The following is a 17,251-nucleotide window of genomic DNA, read 5'->3' on the forward strand; positions in this document are numbered from 1 at the left end:
ACCGAACTTGGGGATAGGAGTTTGGGAAGGTTGGTCAAATTGTTTCCCTGGCAGTTTTACTGCTAAAAGTCCACTAAGCAAATAAGAAAGTGAAGAGGTTAAGACATATGTCTAAAGTTATTTGAAGCAGCACAGTGAAAGAGAAAGAGAGAGAGGGGAAGGAAGGCAGGAACTGCCCTTCAATAGGGGCTGATATAGTCATGGGGTGGAATAATATTATAATAAGGTTATAATTTGATGAAGAAGAAAGGAGTTCAAACTTTTTTAATTTTTTTTTTTTTTTAGTTGTAGATGGACACAATATTCTTATTTATTTATTTATTTTTATGTGGTGCTGAGGATCAAACCCAGTGCCTCACACGTGCAAGGCAGGCACTCTACCACTGAGCTACAGTTTCAGCCTGAGTTCAGACTTTTAACACAAAGAAATATAAGTGTTTAAGGAGGTGGACATTGTAGATACCCTGATTTTATCGTTACACATTGTATATGTGCATTAAATTATCACACCATACCCCATAAAATATGTAAAATCATTTTGTGTCAATTAAGAAGAAAAAAAACTTAAGGATATAGATCTATACATGTTAACTTGGAGAGATGCCCACAGTTGAAAAACTGTCATAGACAGACAGACAGAAGCAAATAAGGAGAAACTATCGCTCTTGTAAGGGATTTTTTTATTTGTTTGTTCTCTAGTTCATGTTTTTCTGAAAATTTTTAAATCATCATTTATTACATTTGTATTAGAAAAATAAAAGTCCATTTCCTTTTGGTAACTAAAAGGATACAACCCTTTTCACCCAGAGCAAATTAGTGGGGACTCAACAGGTGGCCCTGCCTGTGCCCTGGAAGAGAAGGAATGGCTAGTGACAGAGTTTATGCTCCCACTTAGCCCGGACTGACGGGACAGGGCCATCAGACCTCCTTCCAGGGCTTGAGGAGTTAGCCATGTGTGCAGTCCTCAGCTCCCTACAATGAGGGTACATACTGCTATGATCCTGCTCTCCAGGCATGCCACGCTACATTTCATAGTTTGATTGAAATTGTGCCATCCAGTCTGTCTCTCCACAAACAAATGGAATATTTTGAGCTGCCAGCATTTGGAGGCTCACAGCTTGCATCTTTTTATGAAGAAAAATAAACACTGTGTATCGTAACAACCAAGTTATGATGGATTAAACATGCCTGGGATGGAGAACCATTTGTATGGTCCAGGCCACAGACTCAGAACAGGCAGGGGCTGGCTGGACAGTGATGGAGAACAGGCGTCAGGCGGGCAGACGCAGGAAATGTGTGGGAACTGTGTGTGGACATGCCATCAGAGAGGACACTCTTATCTGGTCACGTCCCCGTCCTTCCTGAAGAAAACAAGACATGCGTTGTTTATTCCAATGGTGACAATCAGTGGTGGCATCCAATTCCCTCTGTGCTTCCAGTCACGATTCCAATGATTCAAGCCACACTCCTCCCTCCCAGAAATCTTTAGGTTGCTCTGGGGACTAGAAAGAACCTCAAACCATTCACATATCATTTTCCAACTCATTCCTCAGGACAACTGCTCTTCTGATGGACCTCACAACAGTGGTTCTCAAAGTGTGGTCCTCAAACCATCAGCAGCAGTGGAGAACTTGGAAAAAATGCAAATGCTTAGGCCCCATCCCAGACCTGTCAAAAGGTGGGCAGAGGGCAAAGAACACATGCCAAGTGAATCTACACTCATTTGCAAACTTTCCAGAAGTTTCTCAGTAAGTTCTACTTATGTCTCTTTGGCCAGAATTGGGACATACAGCCACTACTCACTGCAAGGCAGATTGGAAATGTAGCTTTTTATTTGGGCCAACAAGCATCATACCAACTGCTCAAATAAGCCAGATTCTGTCTATAAGAAAAAAGGGAAGGAAGGCTATTAAGTGGAAAAAATGCAAATACTTACCTCCTTCTTCCATCCCTTACAGCAGAAGGACTGAGGAGAGGAGAGAGCTCCCTCATCATCTATGCATGTGTCACCTGCTTCCAGATTCCCAACTTCATCCTGAGCAGGAGCTTCAATGGACAGGAGCAGACACGAGAGTTATCAGCCCAGCAAGTACAGCCAGGTCTGAGAAAAGGCCTCTGCATAACTCTCCAAGCATCTCCTTCATCCACACATTTTGCATGAGCCAGATTGAGCATCTGGAGCTGCTCCAACATCTGAGCCTGAACCTCTCCAGCTTTTTTGCACATACTGTTCCTACTGCTTAAGATTCTCTTCTCAGGCTTCAGAGCCCAGTATTCTTCTCCTATGTCACCAGATTAAACATAGATTCCTCCAGAAAGACTTCCCTTATCACTCAAGTTCAAGTGAGAGGCCATCCTCTGAGTTCCCTTTGCCCAGCTCTCCCAGAGCTCACTGGAGCCTGCTTAGCCATCATTCAGTAGTGCCTGTCCCCACTTCCCTAAACCAAAGCCCCAAGACTGAAGCTTGACTAGCAGATGAAGCAAGAAGATTGAATACAAATTCCAAGAGTAGACAAGAGCCTTATCCTTGTAAGATGAGGACACTCTTTTGTTTCTAATGGGGAGGTGGAGACAGCTTATTATCACATACCCAGAGAGCACTTAGACTGAACCAACTGTCCCTGGGTACCGTGATCATGGATTGGCCATTTTTGAGACTCTTTCTTTCATTAAAAAAAAAAAAGTTACTGGACTATAGATGCTGCATGAGCAGTGAGCACAACAGGAAGAAAAGCTGAGTCTGTCTCCAGATTTTGCATAATATGGAACTTACCTCTACCCCTCTACCTCTACCCAAAGATGACCCAATACTCCATTTGAATGAACCTGAAGGATATGGCTTTCTGTTTCCCACTCTGGGAATAACTCTTGCCTCTCCCTTCTCCCTGCCCTGGGAGTTTCATAGAAAGCACAATTTTCCTTTAAAATGATAATTAACTGTCTCCACCTCCCTGCAGAAAAAAAAAAAAAAACAGACAAAGGAGCAAAAGTTAAATAAGATATTAAAGAACCTAATTCTCACCAAGAGGTCAACAGACTCCTCAGAATTTCCCAGGTAGTCCTTTGCTGTGGTTTAAATGATGGTGCCCCTCCAGATATCACATTGAAACTGACTCCCCAGTGCAACAATCTTTAATATTTGTGATCTTGGGAGCCAATTAAGTTATAAGGCTATGACTTTATGAATGATATTAGCATCCTAACCACATGGTTTTAGGGAGACATCCTCCTCATCTGTTCCTTCCTCCATGTCAGGAGACAGTATTCTCCCTTCCTGAGAATTCAGCAACAGGTCTCACCTTTGGAAGCAAAGAGCAGCCCTCACCAGACACCAATCTGGCTGGCACCATGATCTTGGACTTCTCAGGATCCAGAACCATTAACAATAAATTTCTATTGTTAATTATCAGTCTGTGGTATTTTGTATAGCAGCACAGACAGACTAAGACACTCTATCAGAAATCTAAATTCCAAACACAGACCTGGATTTTTCTGGGAATATCAGGCAAAAAATGTTTGACATAACTCCACCAGACTATTTACAACCCCAAATGGAAAAACCAAATTCCCAGAGCCTCCAGCAAGTGCACTGACTACATCAGCCTCTCACTCATCCACATGTAATGTCCCATTTTCTGAAAAGAGATGAGATCCCCTTCCAATGGTAACAGGGAAAAAAAATCACAGCTATACTCTTTTCTTTCTTCACCACATATTCCTATGAACTGCTTTTTGCTCTGTGCTTTTTTTCATTTAAAGGCAGCAGGTCAGAATTAGTTTGGGGAATCTTTGTCAAAGTTGTTCACTAATAAAAATTAGGGAAAAATAAGATATGGTCATGGAAAAAAGCAAAGTCAAAAAAAAGGAAAGGATTAATATTTGTTTAATATCATATATATGTGTGTGTGTGTGTGTGTGTGTGTGATGCACTAATAGTTGTTTTCATTCATTATCTGATCAACACCCATGATCTGTTGAGGTAGGTATCACATGAGAAGAACTGGCACTAATTTCAGTTCTACTTCAAGTATCATTAGCAACTGACTTATTTTATTGATGAGATGATAGACCATAGAGAAGTTTAGTAATTCATTCACTATCCACAGCAGAGGGAGATAATTCTAATATGATTCCTTTTTTTTCTTTTCACAACTTTAACATGACCAGCTTTCTGCTCTTCTTTCTGTAACACAAAGCCCAATTTGCTATCAGAAGAACCCCTTTCCCCTACCAATTGCTCATCCACAGTGATCCAAGCTTCTGGTTGGTAGGACATTTCATATCTTTTTTTGACAAACCACAGGAGACAAAGCTGCTCTGGACACAGTTTGAGCTGCAAAGTTTTTTGGAATAAGGAATTTAAAACTCACTTAAAAAAAAAAAAAAGATCTCAACTCAGAAACAAATAAAAAGAATTTTTCCACTGTGGTGGACTGGAATATCTGGACAATTTTCCCAGCATGTGACATCATTTTCCTTCCAGATTTCCAGGTTAAAAATAGTCCACAAAGCCTTTGAACCATTGTCTTTTTAAAACACAATGTGGATTGTGTGTGTGTTTACCACTTTGAAGAATCGCTTTGTGACATGAGACATGCTGACAAGCTGTTCTGAAGGCATGACTGATGCTCCGCAGGACCCATAGACTTGTTGAACTTAAACAAAACACACACATGGCTCCTATATGGTACAGCCGTTCCAAACTCAGCACAAGACCCCCATTTTCTTTCTCTTACGCAGGTAGATCAGGGGCATGCCTGGTCAGGCAGAATTTTAGGAAGCTGCCCTATTCTAAGTGCTTTCTCATCTGGATGGACTGCATGTTCTGCTCAAGAAAGACTCATGTAGGTGATCTCTCTGGGCTCTCAAAAGATGAGGCAGTAGGACTCCTCTACCTTTAGGGCCTCACCAAGGGCTTTCCCTCTGCTATCACTTAATATGTGCAGAGCAGTTTGCTGAGAGATATGTGAGATGTCTTGTGGAGCCAAGACACAATGGGAGCACAGGGACAAGGCCTGGTTTGGATGTTGTTTGTCTCACAATGTTCATGTGCTGGAGCATTGGTCTCCAATGCAGCAGTAGGGACTGGTGGAAGGTCCTAGAGGTTCCACCCTCATGAATGGACAATGCTGTTTCTCAGGAGTGGGTCAGGTCTGGCGGGAGTGGATCTTTTCCCATTAGAGTGGGTTGTTTTAAAAACAGCAAGCCTGATCCCTCCCTAGCCTCCAGTTTCCTTGCTCATGCACATGCCCCTTCTGTGCCATTTCCCTTTCCACTTCTCCACCGTGTTGTGATATATAATCAGGAGCTCTTACCAGGAGACTGATACCTGCACCATACTGTTTGGTCCTTCCAGCCACCAGAATTTTGAGCCAAATAGACATCTTTACTAAGAACCCAGTCTTGGGAATTTTGTTCTATCAATACAAAGTGAACTAAGAAGGACTGGGAACTGACTTATGTCTTTGAGTTTCACAGTTTAGAGCCTCTTGATTATACTGCAATGTTTTAGCCAAGATCAGTAGGCTCCTCATAAACTCAAATTAATAGTAAGCAGGGCATGGACTTCCATGACTAAGTCTCACAGTCACCTGCTGGCTGTCCCTGGCAATGACTCCACACCCAGGCCCTTTCCTTCTTAGGATGTCTGTGTCCAACCTGGATCCATAGGAGAGAGGACAAGACCAAATATGAGGAATAGTGGTTGGCCCTCTTACCAGAGCAGAGACAGGGCCTGAAGGTCCGCCAAAGTATAAACCCAAGGGTTGAAGGCGTATATCCTCTGGGCAGCAGTCACTCCTGAATGTCCCTTCAGAGTCCTTGGTCAGACCCAATATGCCAGCTTGGTTAACTTTCTCTGAGCATCATCAGGCATAGCCAGAAGGAAGTGGTGATCAACAGAAGAAGTTCCCCAGATTCTGGGTAAAGGCAACTGGAGATCCAATTCAGGATGTCCACCCTCCATGGACTGGTGGTCCATCAGAGGAAGCACCCCTGTAGAGAACCACCAGCTGCCTTCTCCCCTCATTTCTCCCAAAGAACCCAGAAGAGGAGCCCCAGGTTTGAACTCATGGTAAGGAATGCCTGTCTGCTCCAGCTTCCCAACACTGCCTTTATCCTTCCAGAGACACGAGACTCGCCCTTCCTTGGTCATCTTATTCCACCTCTAGTCATTTTCTTATACTGGGTCTGAATCCATCAACCCTCACACTTTCACCCTGAACCTACAGAGCCCACTGAGACCAGTACAATCTTTCTGATATACCTAGCATTAGAGCACCTCTTAACTTTATGGAGAATAGGGATGAAGCAGTTTTCTTTTGGTGCAGTTTTTTTTTTTTCCAATACTGCTACACCAAATTGCCCCTTTCCTTCCTTTGATGACATTTTGTGCTCATACTATAGATTTAACCTCAAATCCAAACTCCTCCAGCTCTAGCTTGAAAGACACCCTGAAGGGGGGTCACAGTCCTCCTCAGAGTCCTCCTTTTTGGGATCATGCTCCTCTTGCATGTTGGAGTGAGGAGACAGGAGATGGGATTGAATAGTGTTTCTTTCCTCCATTGGGTTGCAACATAGTCTTCATCCTGATGAATGCCTCTACTTCTTGGCCTAAGAGTGAGAGACAAGATTTGGCCCTGGCTGTAAGATTTCCTATTGACAGTGGAAGCTGTTGGTGCCTTCCGGGGTTGATATTTCAGAAGGTGTTCATCTGAATCCTTCAGTGTATCCTATGTGATCCTCTACATGGCACAGCTCCTTTCAGTCCTTCTAGTGCCCTCAGTTTGTGCCACCAGAATACATCCCATTGCCCTGTAGGAAAGCTGGTCCACCCCCTGGGCCACACTCAAGTAGAACACTGGAAAATCTTCTCAAGCCCAGCCGTCTGCCACAGGACCCCTCCCTGGGCCCATGGAAACACCTCTGCCTCATCTTTCCTACAAGGTCCATAGGCTCAAGCTTTGTTCACCAGCAATCCCATATCCATTAGAGGCACAAGTAAGACCACATTTGGAGAAAAGAGGCTGAAAATCCCACATTCCCAGCCATTAGGGTTTACATATGAGGAGTCCCTTCAAAGCTCTTGAGTCAATGGAGGAATGTTCAGAGGTAAAGTGATTAGATTGTTAGAACTATAACCTAGTCAGTCCTAATTTGAATGGACTGACTGGGCAGTAACTGTAGGCATGTGGGGCTTGGCTAGAGGAGATGGGTCACTGGGGGCATGCCCTGGAAGGGTACATTTTGCCTGCAGCCCCTTCCCGGCTCCTTCTCTCTGTTTTCTAGCCACTGTGACGGGAGCAACTTTCTTCTGCCCTGCGCTGTGACCATGATGTTCTTCCTCATCTTGGGCCTAGATCAAGGGATTTGGCTGTTAGTGGACTGAGACTTCTGAAACCACGAGCCCAAATAAATCTCCCTCCTCTAAGTTGTTCTTGTCAGTTATTTTGGTCAGAGCAATGCAAAGCTGACTAACACACAAGCATTAAAAAGTGAAGATGGACAAAACCACTCCAAGAAAATGGCACATTGTAATGGATTCAAAAATGAAGGGAAGGAAGAATATATAACTCTGAGTGCTATGAAGTTATGTAGTTCCTTTCTAAGAACATTCATACATGGCAAATAGCTCCATGCGAATCTGGACACCAATACTTGCTGAGTTATTGGGGCCCAACTCTGTCAGGCAACTCCTCAGACCACCTGGTTGTCATAAAGGGCAGCACTGGGCTGCCCAATGAGCTCATCTGTTATGCAACTATTATTCCACACTGAGTTTTAACTACCTAGAAAGCCTTAAAATTCAACTCATTCTAAACAACTTAATGAACAAAGTATATTTCCCCCATTTTCATACTCTCATAACTTGGAAGGGAATTAAATAAATGTTCTACCTGCTTGCCAAAAAAGCAAAAAGCATCACCTTGAGGCTGAAGCCAAGCACAAGAAAGTCTAACTCAAGCACCGTGAGAGGTGGTTCTTTCTACTAAAGCAGTCGTGTCACAGTTTCACCAGTTATGTGTGGAACTCACCTCATGGTAGCCTTGGAAGCTGCCATTTGATCATTTTTTCTCCTCTTTTTCACCATGTTCCTACTCTGTATTAGTTTTCTATTGCAGCCCTAAAAATGACTACAAATTTAGTAGGTGAAAACAACCCTAGCTTATTATTCTGAAGTTTTCAAGTTGGGTGTCTGGGCACAGTGTGGTTTAGTTGGTTCTCTGTGTAATCTCACAGGGCCAAAATCAAGGTGGCATGGCTGAACCCCTTTCTGGAGGCTCTGAAGTTGAACCCACTTGCAAGTTCATTCAAGTTGTTTGCAGAATTCACTTCCATGTAGGACCAAAGTCCCCCTTCTCTTGCTGGCAGCTGGTAACCCAAGTCACTTCCAGTGTATGCGTGTGTATGCGTGTGTCTGTATGTGTGTGTGTTGCAGAGGACAGAGTGCTGTGGAACTTGGGGCCTTGAACATGGTTGGACTGACTGGGCAGTAACTGTAGGCATGTGGGGCATGGCTAGAGGAGGTGGGTCACTGGGGGCATGCCCTGGAAGGTTCACCTAGCCTGCACTGCAGTCCCTTCCTTGCTCCCTCTCTCTGCTTCCTGGCCCCCAGGAGGTGAGCAACTTTCTTCTTCCCTATCCTGTGACCATGATGTTCTTCCTCATCTTGGGTAGGCAAGAGCTTCTACCACTGATCCACACCCCCAGCATCTACTGTCAGTTTCTTATAGACACCTGCATCCTGTGGCTCCTGGTCTACCTCCTTCATCTTCAGAATTTTGCTTTCTGTGTCATCTTTCTCAGGGTTCTGCATTTTAAGGATTTAGTGATTACACTGGCCCCATGCAAGATAATCCAGGATAATCTCTTTTAAGGAAATTTGATTAGTAACCTTGAATCAATCTGCAAAGTTCCCTCAGAGCAGTACCTAGGTTAGTATTTTAAGGAATGATCAGGGACAGGAATCTTTGGAACATCTTTAGAGCTCTGTTCACCACACTCTTCCTATTTACTAAAAAATTTTAGTTTATTTTTCTTCTTGCATAGATGGAGATCTAATCGATTTTAGTACAGATTTTTGCTTCTCCTATAGTCTTTTAATTTGAGGGATATCTAAATTGTAGCACCTCTGCCATTTAGATAGTTCTGAACTTGCTATTCAACAGTGTAGGCTGGAGTTGTGGCTCTGGTAAATACAATGACTATTACCCGCACACACCATTCAGATCTGCCAAAGACTCACTTTCCTCCGTTGTAAAACAGGGAGGATATTACATCACTTGGAGGGTTGTTATTACGATTTAAAGAGGTGATATATTTGGAAATGCTTTGTAACTCTAAACTGCTTTACACATGGTGTGCACATAGACACACACACAAAAATTAGATGTGGTTCAAACACCACCTCTCTGTGAAGTGTTGTCCAGTTCCTCAAGGCAGAATCAGATGTCCCCAGAGCTCCTGGATGCATGCCTCTAAAATGCACTTGTTTAATTCTACTGGGATTGTTTATTCATCCCATTAGACTCATCTCTTCAGGGTAGGGACCACATCTTATTTGCTGCCATCTCTATGGCATTGAGCATAGTTCCTAACAGAGGTGGCACATAGCACACACTATAAAAAAGACAACAGCCCTTCCCATCTATGTCCCAGTGCTGGCAAGGAGCTGGGCTTCCACCAAATGATCAGAGGCCATGGACATGGGCTTTGAAGCATCTTAAAGGAAGCCAGGATCTGCTTGGGAAGGTAAACAAAACTAGTGCTTAAATTCTTGGATCTCCCTCTCCCAGTTAGTGATACACATCCACACACACACCACTTCTTGTTTTTAGTTTTATCTTTTTACATTTCCACAAACTCCTACCTCAGATTTCTCACAGCAATTAATAAACTTTCAAGTCAAAAAGATTGATCTTGATTTCTCTTTATCTCCTTTACACACCCATCATCAAGTCTAATTGTCTCCAAAGGATTCCTCAAGTCCCAAGCTTTGGAAACCCCAATCTTTTATAATGGGCAGTAAGCAGGACTGCATAACTTTGCCCCAGAGACTGCCATTGTACACGTGAACAAAAACATATGCCCTTTGCTTGAGAAGAAGACAATAACCCTACATCCCCAAGGCAGTTTTCTATACAAATATCTTGAACATATAGACCTGAATAAAAGCCGTCAGTGCCTCTGCTTATGAGATACATAGGAGCAGAAGATACACATGAGATAAAATCCCTGCCTTCTCCTCAGGCTATTCCACTCACAAAGTCAGATCTTTCTCCTTCTACTCCAAACTCAGCAACATCAAAGACAGAAGCAGAAGATCCTAAAGATCTAAAACAATATTAGGACCTTGGATTTCCTCACTCTGGCTAAGGGGTGGCAAAGCTCCAGGGGATACAGAAAGGAGAAGAGAAGGGAGAAAGAAGGCAGATTTCCTGTGGGATATTATTAGGAGGCTGACACAAGGAAGCCTTACCCACTGCACAGTCCCCAGAGGTGGGTAAGACAAAATAAGGCCCTGGTTTTCATTATACTCACTCTCCCTCGGCTTTCATCAGCTTTTGCATTACTGTGACCAAAGGACCTGACAAGAACAATTTAAAGGAGGAATAGTTTACTTGGGCTCATAGTTTCATAGGTTCCATTCATGGCTGGCCAACTCCACAGCTCTGGGCCCAAGATGAGGCAGAACATCATGGTGGAAGGGTGTGGTCAAGAAAAGCAGATAAGGACTGGGGTTGTGGCTCAGCGGTAGAGCACTGGCCTAGCACATGTGAGGCCCTGGGTTCAATCCTCAGCACCACAGAAAAATAAATAAATAAAATAAAGGTATTGTGTCCAATTACAACTAAAACATAAATATTTAAAAAAAAAGAAAAGAAGCTCAGAACATGACACCCAGGAAGTAGAGGACAGTTCTACTCACCAGGGACAAAGTTCTGTGGGTTGTACCAATGTCATTTTCCTGGTTTTGATACTGTATATTAAATATGCAAAATGTTACCATGAGAGTAACCAGATGAAGGATATGAAAGCGTGGAGGGGGGTGGGGGAACAACCACCTTTAAATCTGTTATTTCAAAACAAAATAGAATTTTAAAACAATCTCACCAGTCTCATTTCAGTGAGATATTGGAAGTCAGTGGAATTAATATATACATTCAATCCCCCACCTTTAAGCATAAGTCCCTCCAGTCTCTTGAATTATACTTTTTTTTTTAAAATATTTTTTTAAGAGAGAGAGAGAGAGTGAATTTTTTTTTAATATTTATTTTTTTAGTTCTCGGCGGACACAACATCTTTGTTGGTATGTGGTGCTGAGGATCGAACCCGGGCCGCATGCATGCCAGGCGAGCGCGCTACCACTTGAGCTACATCCCCAGCCCTCTTGAATTATACTTAATTTCAAAACATCTATCAGATGTACAACCTTCTGTTGGAAGTAGTAAGTAGGAAGTATCAATTATGCCACAAATAATGCTGCAATTGAAAAAAAAAATAACTGGATTTCATTCACTAAAAAAATGAAGTCCATACTTACATTGCCAAAAATATCTTCCATTTATACAAGAAACAAAACTCAGAGAAATCTAATATACAGTTTAACAGGAAAAGTTGGGCTAAATTACTAGATGACAGACCTGAAGAACTTCAGAAACTTTCTATTCAAAACTATTACTTTATAGACTATGTGGTTTGAATATAAGGTGGTCCCCCCAACACTCCTGTGTTAATGCAGGGATATGTAGAGATGAAATAATTAGGTGACAAGAACTATGACCTAATGGGTCCATCCTAGTTTGAATGGACTAATAGGAAGTAACTGTCGTAAGTGGGGCATGACTGGAGGAGGTACCCCGGGAGGGTGCATCTTAACTGAACCCCTTCCCTCCCTGTCTCTGCTCCCCAGCTGCCATGAGTTGAACAGCTTTCCTCTACCATACCCTTTGTCATGATGTCCTGCCTCATCTTGGGCCCAAAGCAAAGGAGTTATCCCACCATGGACAAGACCACTGAAACTGTAAGCCAAAGTAAACTTTCCTCCTCTAAATTGTTCTTTTTGGGTCTTTTGGTCACAGCAAAATTTGACTAACACAGAAACTGTACCAGAAGTGGGTCATTACTATGACTAACCTGACCATATGGTTCAAAAACCTTTGGAGTTGGTTGGCAGAAGTTTGGAAAACTTTGGATATGCAAAACGTGGTAAACAAAGCTTAATGGGCAATTTTTGTGGGAGTTCAGAAGACCAAAATGCTGACACTAAAGACTGCTTATGAGGTTTCAGAGGAAGTGAGGACTCCATTGGGAATTGGACTAACAGCCTGTGTAGGTCAACTTTGCATCACTGTGACCAAAATACCTGACAAGAACAACTTAGAGAAGGAAATGTTTATTTGGACCTCGTTATTTCAGAGACGTCAGTCCACAGAGAGCCAAGTCCATTACTCTGGGCCCAAGTTGAGATAGAACAACATAACTGGTGGAGGAAAGCTGCTCACTGTATGGCAGCCAGGAAGCAGAGAAGGAAAAGGTAAATAGCCACAGGGAAGAACCACCCTTCCAAGAGTGTCCCCAGTGACTCACCTCACCTTCTGTAGCCATGCCCCACCTACCTACAGTTACCACCCAGTCAGTCCATTCAACGGATTAGGTTACAACTCTTGTGATTTAATCATTTTACCCTGAATATTCCTATATTAACACAGGAGCTTGGGTGAGATACCTCAAATCCAAACCATAACAAAGCCTTTCATGCTAAATTCCAGCAAAGAATTTTTCCTGTGTCCGGAGACTTTGTGTGAGACTGAATTTAATGATGAACTGGAGTTGGGGATATAGCTCAGTTGGTAGAGTGTTTGCCTCACATGCACAAGGACCTGGGTAGCACCTAAATAACTAAATAAGATGAACTAATTAATATGGTGGAGGAAATTCCATGGCAGCACAGCATTCAGTAAATGGCATGGATTTTTCTAGCAAATTTTAGCGAGGCTTACTGTGAGAATCAGGAGTAAAAAGCAGGGCTGAAAAATTGCTAAAACCAGAAAAGTGCACATAAAACTGCAGCCAAGGAAAGTGTGGTTGTTGAAGAGATTATGACTACTAAAGAGATGCTAATTACTTTGCACAGAGATAGTAGAAAACAAGACCACAGGGGAAATTCCTTTGAGGAAAAAAAAAATCCTAGGGACACCATGCTTGCACAGGGGGCAGGCTAGGACTTTGTTTCACTATGCTCTGTTACCCAGGCACTCAGCAGCCACTGCAACCAGGATCCCAGGGGCCCAGGTATTAAATGAGCTGGCAGCAGATCTTGGTATCATCCATGTGGTGGTGTTTCTGCAGGAATGCAGGATGAGTTAAGGGTCATGGAGGCTCCCACTGAGATTTCAAAGGAAGGTTTGGGAAGCCAAGCAAAGTGCAGCAGGGTTGGAATTTCTGTAGGCTGAGAGGGTGATGTGTGGAGGCTGTTAAGGTGAAGCCAAAGTTGGAATGGAGACCCAAGGAATGAAAAGATGACAGTAATGTGGACAGTCTGCTTAAAAAAAAAAATTGCTGGCTACAGAGAAAGCCAGGATACAACCAGCAAGGCCAAAGGGGCAGAACTGCCCAAGTCCTTTTGAAAGCACATCTCACCACCATGTGTCCTAGATACTATGTGCAGAGTTATGGGACCGATTTTCCTGGCTGGGTTTTGGTGTGTTTTGGCCCCATTCCTTCTCTCTGCGCTCCAATTCCTCCCTTTGGAACGGAAATGTGTACTTTGTGCCACTGTATATACAGGTAACTTTCTTTTGATTTTTATAGGAGCTCACAGCCAAGAGTTTGCCTTGAGTCTCAGATGAAACTTTGGACATGGACTTTTGGACAATGCTGAAAATGTTAAGACTATGGGACTCTAACAGATGGACTAATGCATTTTGCATTGTATATGGACATGATTTGGGGGCAGGCAAAGGCAGAATGTTATGGTTTAGATCCTCCAAAGTCTTCTGTGTTAATGCAGGAATATTCAGAGGTGAAATTATTGGGTCATGAGAGCTGTAACCAAATAAGTCCATCCTAGTTTGAATGGACTGGGTGGTAACTATAGGTAAGGGGGGCATGGTTGGAGAAAGTGGGTCACTGGGTCATGCCCTGGAAGGGTTCATTCTCCCTGCAGCCCCTCTCCTCTGTTTCTCTGCTTCCTGGCCACAAGAGGTGAGCAGCTTTCCTCCATCATGCTTTTTTGCCATGATGTCCTGCCTCACCTTGGGCCCAGAGCAATGGAGTTGGTCCACCATGTATTGAACCTCTAAAACCATGAGCCAGAATAAATGTTTTCTCATCTAAGTTGTTCTTGTTGAGTATTTCAGTCACAGAGATGAAAAGCTGACTTTTCATAGATTAAGAAGTTGAATTCCAAGGACATGCACTATTTGCCCATGTTTGACTAAGGATTAGCTGGGTCTCCATTCAGTTCTCTCAACTTCCCTAAACAACTCTGCTTAGGAAGCAACAGACCAGCAAAATTTATTAACTGGGAATTTGTTTGCAGTTTTGGTGAGAAAAAAAAATTATTTTTCCATTTATCTAAGACTGTTAGCCTCAAGAGAACTGTTAATCTGTGAAAATACTGGTTTAGCCTAGAATCCTTAATTCAAATTTAAAGGTCCATAATGTGTTATATGCTTGTTAAATTCAAGCACATGATGTCCTAGGGTAGAATCAATAGTAACTTTGGTTATCCATATAGTTGTGGTTGGCCCTTTCCCTTCTGAGCCCAAAAAGAAACTGAACAATTCCAATTAACTTCCCAGTGAAAGGGTGAGTCCTGTTTCTGAAAACAACTAAGTGGTCTATGGCCATACCATCCTGAATGTGCCCAATCTCCTCTGAAAAAAACTAAGTGGGCTTGCTGGCCAGGGGTATCTAAGGGCTTTGAAGCATATGGGGTCAGGTATAAACTCATCCCCAATGAAGGTAGTTGGAAGGCAAGTTGAAATGAAATCAGACTTTATACCCTTACAATTCATTATTTTTCTTTCTAAAATCTAAATCTAATCCTATTACCTACTTGCTTAAGACCCATCCATAGTCCTCCATGGGCCTATGGATATAGCCCCCTGGCACAGCTTTCAAGTCCATTTGTGAACAAATTCCACTCAACTCTCTTCACCTACCAAACTCCACCCCCCCTGCTCATCTTGTTCCCTCTGCCTGGAATCTTTAACCTCCTTCCTCTGTCCCCATGCCACCCACTCCTTAACTGCCAACCCCCTTCCCCACTTGCTATAATTCCCCAGGCCCATGATAGGACTAGTCATCCCTCTGTGCCTACTGGCACTCTTTCTCCAGGCACATGATGTGCTGCTATGTTGCATCATTTCATTTACTGAAAGTACAACTACCTCCTCCTTGGGAGTCTGAGTTCTCTGAAATAAGGACCATGTCTTCCTAACCTTTTATATTACTTTTCCCTACTTTGTGACTTATGAGTGAATAAATGCTCAGAATTAAGAGCTGCCAACCTAATAATCAGATATTCTACATTTCTCAAACCTAAAGGCAGCCACTATTTTCATTCCCAGAGTAGAACAATCAGATCATGTCAGTAGTAGGAAAGAAAATCTTTTCATTTTCGGATAGACCTATAACTTCTAAACAAAGAACAGGAGCATCAAAGATAAAGTTTGAGGAGAAAATCAGTCCTGAGGAATTTAGCACAATTTTGCAAAAGAATAAAAATCTTAACCAGTAATTGAACAATGACTTGACACTTTGTGCTTTTTGAAATATACAATGTACCAATATGACCGCAGACCAGTAGTGAGATAACTAGTGTCATTGAAAACTCCATTACCAAAAATCCCATTTGCTCTGATTTCTCATTTCACATGAGCTATCATCTTGCTATTCTCCTGTAACACCACTTAAAAGCCTCATTATTAGGAAAAGGGAGTACACATTTGGACAGATGGGGTGTTTGCAATTATATTTTAAGGTTCTTCCCAAAGTTATAAAGTCAAAGCCATAAATGACATGATGGGCACATAATTGTCAACAGAATATGAAACAAGCCTGAAATTAGAGTCAGCTCTGCAGAGCATAAAGGGATGTCCAGCAGAGCACACACATCAGAAATGACCCAATGGGGAAGGGGACCTTAAGGCCAGAACCAGAAAGGTGGGTGACCTCCCCAAGTCACTTAACCTCTCTTTGACTGAATTTCATCTGAAAAGATAATGGGACTTAATGACCTATGAGGCTCCTTTAAGCACTAAAGCTCCTAGAGAGAGACAAAGCAATTCTAAAATATTAAGTAAAATAAATGAAACTGAGCCAAATGGACCACCACCCATGGAGCTCTGCCATTTTATTGAGCTATTATTTTGTGCTGAGTGTTGTGCCTATTATCCTACAGATGTAATTGAATCCACACAATAAAGCCAAATCAGCATTGTTGCTATCTTACAGATGTGGAAATTCAGGCTTAGGGATACCCAGGTGGTTGCCCAAGGCTATCCAACTGGTAAATCACAGGGGAGCAGGAGATAAATTCAGGTCCGAAAAACCCAACAGCCAAGCTCTTTCAAATAAGCCATGCTTCCTGTTTGTTTATTCATTTGTTTTGGTTTTTTAAGGCATCAAAATGTTCATTATGCACAAATCTCACATATTGTGCTCTTATGTCATAGGCAACTTTTCCTTTTCAAGGCTGTCCCCATAGATTATTTAAATTAGGCTCCAGATCTGGGCCCAATGGCACATGTCCCTAATCTCAGCTCTGGGGATGCTGAGGGAGGAGGATCACAAACTCAAAGCCAGCCTGGGCAACTTAGTGAGACTTTGTCTCAAAATAAAAATTAAAGGGACTGGGGATATAGCTCAGTGGTAGAGACACTGCCAAAAAATAAAATAAAATAAACCAGGCTCAACTTATATGACAATATGAGAGATTTCTGAAGGCCATGCAGGGCCTGCTCCCCTCCTGATGATATCCCTGAAGAAGGGAAACACATGTTTTCCCAGGGATGTTTGGGCCCAGTTTTACCAATGAAGACCACAAAATAAAGCCATGAGTCTGATAAGGACTGAAAAGCTGAATGTACAAGGGTCTCTTGAGTTTGTCCTTCTACTGGAGACACTAACTGAAGTGTCTCCAATGTCCATTAAATCTTGAGATTATTTTTGACCCAAAATGAAGAGGCAATTTCCAGGCAGTTTTTAGCAAGATATAAAGGCTGAGGAACATCTCTTGCCTTCT

General features: G+C 42.6%; 1 protein-coding gene across 2 annotated transcripts in view; it reads right to left on the bottom strand.

Annotated features, from left to right (window-relative positions):
- Positions 1 to 1,264: 1,264 nt before the first annotated feature.
- Positions 1,265 to 17,251, bottom strand: part of Agtpbp1 (ATP/GTP binding carboxypeptidase 1) — a 207,684-nt gene continuing 191,697 nt past the window's right edge. Inside the window, exons 28-29 of one of the 2 annotated variants that reach the window (XR_013090371.1) lie at positions 1,937 to 2,046; positions 1,265 to 1,357 (exon numbers count right to left, since the gene is read on the bottom strand). The gene's annotated coding sequence lies outside the window, so the exon portion shown is untranslated. Of the gene's footprint in view, positions 1,362 to 1,936; positions 2,047 to 17,251 lie in introns of both variants that reach the window. The other variant, XR_013090370.1, reaches the window with a different exon arrangement.

Source organism: Callospermophilus lateralis, chromosome 2, assembly GCF_048772815.1.
Source record: "Callospermophilus lateralis isolate mCalLat2 chromosome 2, mCalLat2.hap1, whole genome shotgun sequence".
In the NCBI taxonomy this organism is placed as follows: Eukaryota; Metazoa; Chordata; class Mammalia; order Rodentia; family Sciuridae; genus Callospermophilus; species Callospermophilus lateralis.